Raw genomic sequence first — 9282 nt, forward strand, 5'->3', positions numbered from 1 at the left:
CTGTTAAGTGTCCATGGGAAGAAATGAACCCAGGCAGTCTTGATCCTGCATCCTAGGCTCCTAACCACTCTACTAAAACTTCCTCAGAAAACACAGACAACTTGAAGGCCTATATTCAGCTTGGCCATCTTTGTGGCCTGAAGTTACTGGACAACAGCCAGATCCACCCTTTGCACCGTGTAGACTCGGCCTCGGAGTCTGTAGCTATATTTAGTCCTGCTTGCCACAGGGAGTCACGAAAATCAATCTGATTGGGCCATCAGTCACATGATGCTCACTTCTAATTCTCATCTTTAAGATCTACAAGAAGAACTATGGGTTTATTCAGGCCAACCACTATCCCCTCTGCTCACATTAGATAGGGATTATACAATCTTCCAAAGGAAGAGAATTAAGTTCGTTCTCTCTCTCTCTCTCTCTCTCTCTCTCTCTCTCTCTCTCTCTCACACACACACACACACACACACACACACACGCACGCACATGAAGGTGGACAAAATACACATTCTGGCCTTGATTATCTGCATACTTCAAGTGGGGGTAAGAGAGGTATGGGGCCTTATAAATATCTATTTCAAAGAAACCAATAAGGGGTGAAACTAAAGCAGCAGCATTCATTACTATGCACAAACTAAATTCAAAACAGGTCTTGCACAAGCCAAAGTTAGGCGCCTTCTATCCCAAACAGGGCATTTATAGTGTTAGCTGTTAGTATGGTTAAAACTAAATTCAACAGATTCAAAATACTGTTCTATCATACTGACCCCAAGAAAGAGTGGTAGCCCTTTAACATGAATTCCTTCACATCCATGCTGTGAACATAACCCAGCAATGGACCAGGCAAATAGCTGAATCCCTCCCTAGATCTGCCCTAATGACTGAATGCTCACCTGCAATATGAGATGAAAAGAAAGAGAAGGATGCCCTGGCCAGGTGGTTGAGCATTTCCCTATGCACCGAGGAATTGCCAGTTCAATTCCTGGTCAGGGCACATGCCTGTTATAGGCTCAATCCCTATTAGTGTGCATGCAGGAGACAGCCAATCAATGTTTCTCACATCTATTTTATTTCTCTCTCCCCCTCACTCTACAATCAATAAAAACATATATACAAAAAAATAAATAAATAAAAGAGAGGGGAAAAATAAATAGGCAAGGTTACATTACGTTAGAATCTGCCAACCCTTTTCTTGTAGATTCGTCCTAATTTTATTGAATCCTGAAACATGAGGGCCCGGTTCATCTTTATTGTATGATCTCTGCTTTTCCTGTAGCTTGGTTGGACTTGATTTACTTAGGAGAGAGTGTCCCTTGAGTAAACATTCAATGGTTTTTAAAATAACAGAAGCATTATTTGAAACAAAGGTTGGATTGGAAAGTAAATGTAAACTCAAGGTTTAATTACACGGTGTGTCATAATGTAACTCCTTAGCCAGGGATTTAAAACACTCCACAGTTGTGCCCCAACTTGCCTTTCCAGTGTTTTCTTGTACTTCCTACTGGTGAGGGAGAAATTGTGTGAGCTTTTGGGGTCAGTTAGATCATTTATTCACAAACACTGGACAAATAGTATGTGCAAATTATAGCCATAGGTCCTGAGGATACAAAAATGAATAAGATTAATAAAAATAATAAAAATAATAAATGCTGCTCCATTTCTTTGAGAAGCTCACATTCTAATAAAGGGGAACAGACACAGACACAAAAGTAATTATAATCTGGTCTATGTGAATAGAAATATGCTGAATATACAGTGAAATGCCTGCTCCTAAATAACCCTCAAGGTACCTTAACATTCACTCTTCCAACTCATCTTCTAGTGTTTCTTATCTTGTCCATCCAGGAACACAGGGACCATCCTTGAGGCCTCGTTCACCCTTGATGCCTCATTCACCCTCATCTACCATATGTAATTCTAAATATGAATCATTTCATCTCCATGGTCACAACTCTAATTCAACATATCAGTATCTCTTACCTGAACTAACAAGTTTAGCATTATCCACTAGGCTGACCCTCAAACTTTTTTCACACAGAAGGTAACATGAAATCTTAAAAAAATAAAAAAATTAAATGCTTGTCATATCTTGTCTATTTTATTGTATTGGCTTTCCATTCCTCTTAGAATAAAGAGAAACCTCCTTAATGTGGCTGCACCTATCTGGTTCGTGCCCTGTTATTGTAAGGAAACTTGAGAAGTGCTAAAACCAACCTGTTGAAGGTGAACAAGAACTTGATGAAAATAAGTGCGTGTGCAGTGTTTCATGTCAGAGTCAAGTCAGGTAGAAGCATGCACAGAAGTTAGCAGGTAACACATGTATTCAATGGCCAGGTTCAAAAGATGCTCAGCCCAGTGTATACATCTGAACATGCGTGAAAACAGTCATAGTCTTTAGGGGAAATGGAGTTTCATCGGTGAGACATATAGGAGACGGTGGGCATTCCTTGTCTAACAGAGTCACTGTTCTTTTCTGGGTTCTCCCTCATTCCCTCCCTTTCAGGCCTCAGCTCTTCGCCCAGCTATGCTGTAAACTTATCATCAAACGAAATCCTGGAGGGAGACCATACTCAGCTCCACTAAGGTCTCACTTCTCAGGAAGGGAAGTCTCTATAATGACACGTAGCTTAGGAATCACCCCCCAGGGAAGATGGGGGCGGGAGGGGGGGCGGGGTATGGAAGGCAATTGCTCCAGCTTTCAGAAAAGTGGCCACTGCCTTCTCCCTCCACACACACCCAGCAGAGCAATTCTTTTCCAAGCCAGAGGTCTAGCTGGAGAAAGGGCGAGGGGTGACGGAGTGGCTTCTCGTGCCATCTTAGTCCCCCGATGGCCCAGCCACACTGCAGAGAGGGCAGCATGGAAGCCAAGGGGGTGGAGGTGAGGCTGGAGAAGACAGGGACTTGCTCATGCACCTCTCTTGGTCTGGGATGGTTCAAGCTGATCACCCCAAACCTGGTGACACAGCAGCTCAAAACGAAAAGCACAACTTAGGGATGGTCAGGTGTTTGTGCTCTGATGATTCCTAAAATGGTGACCCCTGTTTACAGCCATAACCTCATTAAGTTTACAGCATCAAAGAAGAGCAGGGCCCGCTCACAGGTGGCCGCTTCTGCCCAACCCTCCTGCACGGTTTACCTCTCATCCCCTCTTCTCGGGGCTTATAGTCACAGACCTGAAGAATTTGTAAAAGGACAGCCCCTTGTCTTGCCACTTGCCAGAGTTCCTTGAAAACAGAAGCTATCTTGGAGAGAGTGGGGAGTTTCTCTTCCTTGCGCTAGTTCAGGTGGAAACAAAGAGGCCCCCTTTCTCCGCCCTCATCTCCTTCCATGCACACCAAGTGAACTCCCTTGTTTTGTCTGGAGGGTGGGATGTCATCTTTATCACACAGAGGAAGGGACTGTAAGGTCCTCCCACCTAGAGTCCCACCTGCAGGTAAAGCCCCAGAGCATCTGGAGGCCACGCAGTAGGGCACTAAGGACAGAACAGAAAAGAACCTGCTGGCAGGATGGAGGACTGGAAGGGTGGGGGGAGGCACAGCAGGATGGAGAGCAGCAGAGGTGTGGAGAGCTACCCAGAGCTCAAGGCATGTGCATTTTCCTTCACTGAGCCCAGGAAGCTCCCAAGTTCTAAGATCCCACCAGAGACTAGCAGATTCCTAAAAGGAGAGTGACCTACGGGAGCACTAAGTGCCAAGCCTGGCTCACTGCACCCACCTCCCAGCCCCAGATCCTGTGCTGAACAGAATCTCTTGCAGGGGGTGCAGAGGGGGCCAGCTCCTGAGCGAAGCCTGGGGGAGAACCTGGGGACAGGTATTTGCATGTGTCTGGGGGTCTGGAACTGGGGATCTGAGAAGCAAGTGAGTTCATGTGTCCCAGACAGGCATCCACTACCCGCCATGGCCAGAGAACTTGGGGAAGGAAGGCTTTGTTCTTGGGCGAACTCCATGGCTCAGAAAACACCATTTTCTTCTCAAAGGGGACAAGGAGGAAAAACAGTTAGCTAGAGGTCATTCCTTTCTCTTTTTTTTCTTTTTTTTTTTTACCAATCTTTCCTTTTACCACATCTTTTCTCTCATTTCCTCTTAACTTACATCTTTTTTACTCTTTCTCTCCTTCCTTTCTTTTCTTCCCCTTGGGCTTTACTAAAAGACTACATGCTCAGACTAACATGTGACAAGAGAGCTGAGTGGCATTTACTGTCAGGGAACAGGGGTCGGGGAGGGAGTTCTGACATTCCAGATCCCTGCCTCCTGTTTGGGGCTATAAAGTTTACTAAGACCAACATCTGCTCAGAACCCCGCAAGCAGCCCAGGGATGGGAGCAGAAACTTGCTTCTGCGTTGAACTTGGCAGCTGAATGTTTGAAAGCCCTTTGGGGCCATGGGGATGAGAATCTGGACAGCTCTGGGCCAGGTAGGAGCAGCCCCATCCCGTCAGAACCAGACTCTCCCAGTAGTGTGAGCTCGGGAGTGAAGCAGACCCCACCCCGGATGCAGTGACCAGGAACGAGGTGCTCACACCTGGGAAAGGAAGGCCCCCCTCTCTGGGGCACTGAGACCAGTGCTGGGTCTTCCCTCCCCACCAGTCTACCCAGAGCGGCAGACTGAGCGCTTGGGGAATGGGGTTATAGGGGGATTCCAACTGCGACATCCAGTATGAGAAGAGACACTGGTGGCGGGTAAGAAGTTAATCTGGGGATGGTACAGGGCCCCTCGCCCGCGCCAGAGGTCGCAGTTCTCTACCTCCACCTTGGGGCTCTGATCTGCCAAAACGCTTCCAAGTTCCGGGTTAATTGCAATCTTCTCTGATCCCTTCCCAAATGTCCTGCCTGGACTCTGGGGGAAAGGGTGGATTGAACCACCTTGCGCGCCTCTCAGGTCCCGGGGAAAAGCCTGCCTGGCCGCCCGCAGAAGGGCACGCACAGCCCTTCCGCACGCACTCCATAGACGCGCGCGCACCAGAGCGCACCCCTCGCCCGGTTTCGGAACCTGCCTATAGCCTGCCTGCTGCCCGCCAGCCGCCTTGAGGTCTCAGTGCCAAAACACAGCAGTGTCATCTAAGGCTCTGCCACTTAGAAAAGGAGGCCAAGGTCAAGGCCCACGGACCGCCGCGATTCGCTCGCGCCTTTGCCATCTCTGCAAGCGCGTCCTGCCCGAAGCCGCTCCAGGAAAAGTCGCCGCAGCGCCCGGTTCTACCTGGAATTTAGGAACCTGACCCTCTTTCCCGGCCAGCTTCAGCCCACGCCTGCGTCTGCCTCTCCTCTCCACCCAGGGCGGAGCTGAGCTTCTGATGAAGACATCTGTCCCTGCGCCGCAGAGGGCTGGCCCCAGATGGCGAGGCTTCGAGCCCTGCCTTCCCAACCCGTAGATGGTGCCAGGACGGAAGGAAAGATCTCTGTTCAAATGCGCCCGCCCCCTCCCCCAGCTCAGGGCCAGGATCCAGGCCCCCTCCACCCCGCCTCCAGCCCCCAGCCCCGCACAGTTTTCTTTCCGAAATACACAAGCCCAGCGACCCCGCCTCCTACGTAAAGGCCAGTCTAGTCTCTTTCTGTGACCAGAGATGCAAACTCCACTGGAAGTTGAGAGCAGGAGAGGTTCAGGCGCAGGGAAACAGGAGAAAGCGAGGGGAGAGATCAAAGAGGGAGGGAAAGGAAAGGAGCTGGGGGTCAGTGGGTTAGAGGGAGAGGTCGAGGCCAGCCTGGGGGGTGGGGGTGGGGGCGTGGACGGCCGTGGGCTGGCTGCGCCTCCTCAGAGTCCACCAGCCCGTATGGGCGGAGCGGAGGGGAGAGGGGTCAAGTGCGGACTCACATGGTCGGACTGGTGGGTCCTTTGGGGGCTCCCCGCGATCTTCTCCCCGGCTGCCCGCGGTGTGGGGGCAGAAACAAAACCAAATAAATCGGAGGACACGGTCCAGACGCACCGAGGGTCCCGCGGGGACCTCTCACTTCTCACCGGGAAGCGGGCGGGAGACTCCGGCGGCCTCGCTGACTCTGGCGGCTGCGTATAGCCTATAAATAGCCAACTTTTAGACGGAATCAACTAACAAATGAGAGGAGAGGGCGTGCATTTGCGCCGGATCCCCCTTTTCTGGTCCACCCTCCCACCACCGGTCCTGCAGCTCTCCCAGCAGGATTTGGGGAGGGACCAACCGGGAGGGGGGTGGAATGTAATTGTGTTAGGGTTTACAGTAGTTTAGTTATGTTTTGCAGGGGGTGGCACTCTGCACCTGGACCCTCCCCATCACCCACCTGGGCTCCTCTCGGCCCCATTGCCACCCCCATGTGGGCACTGCCAGCGGCAGGCAGTAGGGGCGACGGCCCAGGAGAGCTGCGGGCTCCCAGGCTGGGCTGCAGGCGCGAGGAGGCGGAGGGGGGCACACGCAGCCGGCTTTCCCCTGTGATTCAAGGGCAAGTGGGAAACTGCCAGGATTTGGGGTTTTCTTCAACATCCAGGACGGGAATCCAGGTAGCCCTGAGTTAAAGGGGAGGACAGATGGCTCGAGGGAGTTCCTGAGTGTGGGGGTCCTTTCCCAGGGGCAACAGCAACCCTCCAGGGCCAGCAAACGCCCCTCTCAACAACTGGACTTGGACTCTGGGCTCTAACCTGGCCTGGAGAGCCAGGGCGCACACCAGGGTGGTCCCGCTAGGCAAGGGGCCGCCAGCTCTCCCTCTGCCCGGGAAGCGTATCCTGCCAGATGGTGCCCTGGGTCCTCCTCACCAGCCCCCCAGGGCCAGCCGCTCCCCCCCCCCACACACACACACCTGCTGACCTCCAGGTAGGGTCTATTTGACCCGGAGTCCTGAACACCACTGTTCACCCTCCCTCTCGCCTTGAACCAGGGCCAGGGTGAGAACTGGGTTAGCTCAGCTTTCATGTCCATTCTAGGCGCTTTCTCAAAACTACCCCCACCCCCACCCCCACCACACAGACACTGCTGCCCACTCCCAGCTCCCCACCTTCGGAATTTGCTTCCCTGGATTGATCCTGCTGCCTCACTGGAACCAAGGGCAACAGAATTAACAATCGGGTGGGTGCGGGGCACGGGGGGGGGGGGGGGGGTTGGAGAGATTTAGGGCTGGGCAGGTGAGGGGCTGCAGGTGGGAGGAGGCTGTGGGTGAGGGGCTGTGGGTGAGGGTAGCAGGTGGGAGGAGGCTGCGGGTGAGGGTCAGCAGGTGAGGGTCAGCAGGTGAGGGGCTGCGGGTGAGGGTCAGCAGGTGAGGGTCAGCAGGTGAAGGGCTGCGGGTGAGGGTCAGCAGGTGAGGGTCAGCAGGTGAGGGGCTGCGGGTGAGGGTCAGCAGGTGGGAGGAGGCTGTGGGTGAGGGTCAGCAGGTGAGGGGCTGCGGGTGAGGGTCAGCAGGTGAAGGGCTGTGGGTGAGGGTCAGCAGGTGAGGGTCAGCAGGTGAGGGGCTGCGGGTGAGGGTCAGCAGGTGAGGGTCAGCAGGTGAAGGGCTGTGGGTGAGGGTCAGCAGGTGAGGGGCTGCGGGTGAGGGTCAGCAGGTGAGGGTCAGCAGGTGAGGGGCTGCGGGTGAGGGTCAGCAGGTGAGGGTCAGCAGGTGAGGGTCAGCGGGTGAGGGTCAGCAGGTGAGGGTCAGCAGGTGAAGGGCTGTGGGTGAGGGTCAGCAGGTGAGGGTCAGCAGGTGGGAGGAGGCTGTGGGTGAGGGTCAGCAGGTGAGGGTCAGCAGGTGAGGGGCTGTGGGTGAGGGGCTGCACTGCTCTCCTGAAAGGCTCCATCCTCCATGCCAGGCCTGGGAGGGGGGCTCAGGGGCCTAAAGGCAGCCCTAGTTGAGGAGGAAGGGGGAGCCCGAGAACACTGCTTCCCCTGGCCCAACACCACCGGCCCCTCCATAAACGGGAATATTAAACATCTCGCCTCCCCCACACCCGGAGAAAATCAAAGAGACTCCCCTGTGAAGTTGGGGTGCCGGGCGTTACTCTGCACAGGCGCTTCCTCTAACACTACTTCCTATCAGTTACCCCCGGAGACGGAGAAGTTATTTGTTGTCCCCAGAATCCAGCCAGGTTTGGAAGGAGAGAAAAAGGCGGAGGTGCCGGCGGGGCGGGTGACAGCAGTGGCGAGGACTCCCTGTGGGCTGCGCCCACCGCCCCGGGCGCCACTGGCTCCAGCTGTCAGGCGCGCTTCCTTGGCAGCCTCCATCCCCCCAGCACTCGGGCTGGCAAACAGTGGGGCTTCCCTGGCTTCCCAGGGGCCTACACCCCGCGGGGTGCCCCCTACACCGGCCCAGAGCAGCTCCAGGGCGCTCCCGGGTGGAGTGGGAAGGGGCCTGGGCATCAGGGGCTCTCCTCCTGGCTGGCGCTCCCCTTGCTACATACCTGTCTGGCATCCCCTCTTTGCTGCTGTCCCTGCTGGGGAGCCCTGAGCGGAAGCCTCCAGCCCAGCCCAGCCCGCCCCTCCCCCCGGCCTCCCCCCTCCCAGACGCTGGGCCAGCTGTGGGGCGGTCTCTCCAGGGCCATTGGCTTGGGGCCACTGTTTCCACTGGCTCTGAGGATTTACCCTGGCTTCGCGGCCCCTTTGTGGGCTGGAAGAGTGGGTCCAGGACAGCGCCTCACCTTTCACCCCACCTAAACCTCTCCCCCATCTCTCAGGTGTCCCTCTTCCCACCCCGGAGCTCAGGCTTTGCAATGATAGTCACCCCCAAAAGGAAGAGGGTGTGAACCTGCTTGTGGGCGAGCAGAGTGTGAGGGTCAAATCGGTGCTTGCAGCGTTTCTCAAAGGTTCTGGGTGTTTGTACGGGGGAACAGGGTCTACAGGGGCAAAATGACAAAGCACAGCATCCCCTTGGCTGTCTTCAGAGTGAAGTTCAAGTCTATTGTTTGCTGCCTGAGGGAGAGAGGCCCAGTGTGATAGATCTTTTTAGATCCCAATCACTGGGAGAAAAATCCTGGTGATAACGATTATCTCCAGAGCACGCTATCTTGCCATCGCCCCAATTCATCTCCCTTGTGCTCCAGCCCCTGGAGCTGGGTGAGGGGCTGGGGGGATAAGGGGCCACCTGCTGCCCTGGGACACAGCGGAGAGGCACCTGGCGATCTCATCCCTCCCATTCCGCTCCGGGCTGGAGAGAGAGGACACAGCGGCTTTCTCCGCCAAGCCTCGCGCTTCTTTCCAATGATTTTAGTCTGGTGCTCTGTCCTATCCATATACATTTCCAATCTCATGGCTCATAAACTATTAGCAAAATGGTTTCATTATTCACCTTCTGTACCCTACAAAGGGAGAAAAGAAGGGAGCGGCAGGAAGGCAGAGGGGGTGGGGGGAGTCAGTGGAC

This window comes from Cnephaeus nilssonii (assembly GCF_951640355.1).
Source record: "Cnephaeus nilssonii genome assembly, chromosome: 23".
In the NCBI taxonomy this organism is placed as follows: domain Eukaryota; kingdom Metazoa; phylum Chordata; class Mammalia; order Chiroptera; family Vespertilionidae; genus Cnephaeus; species Cnephaeus nilssonii.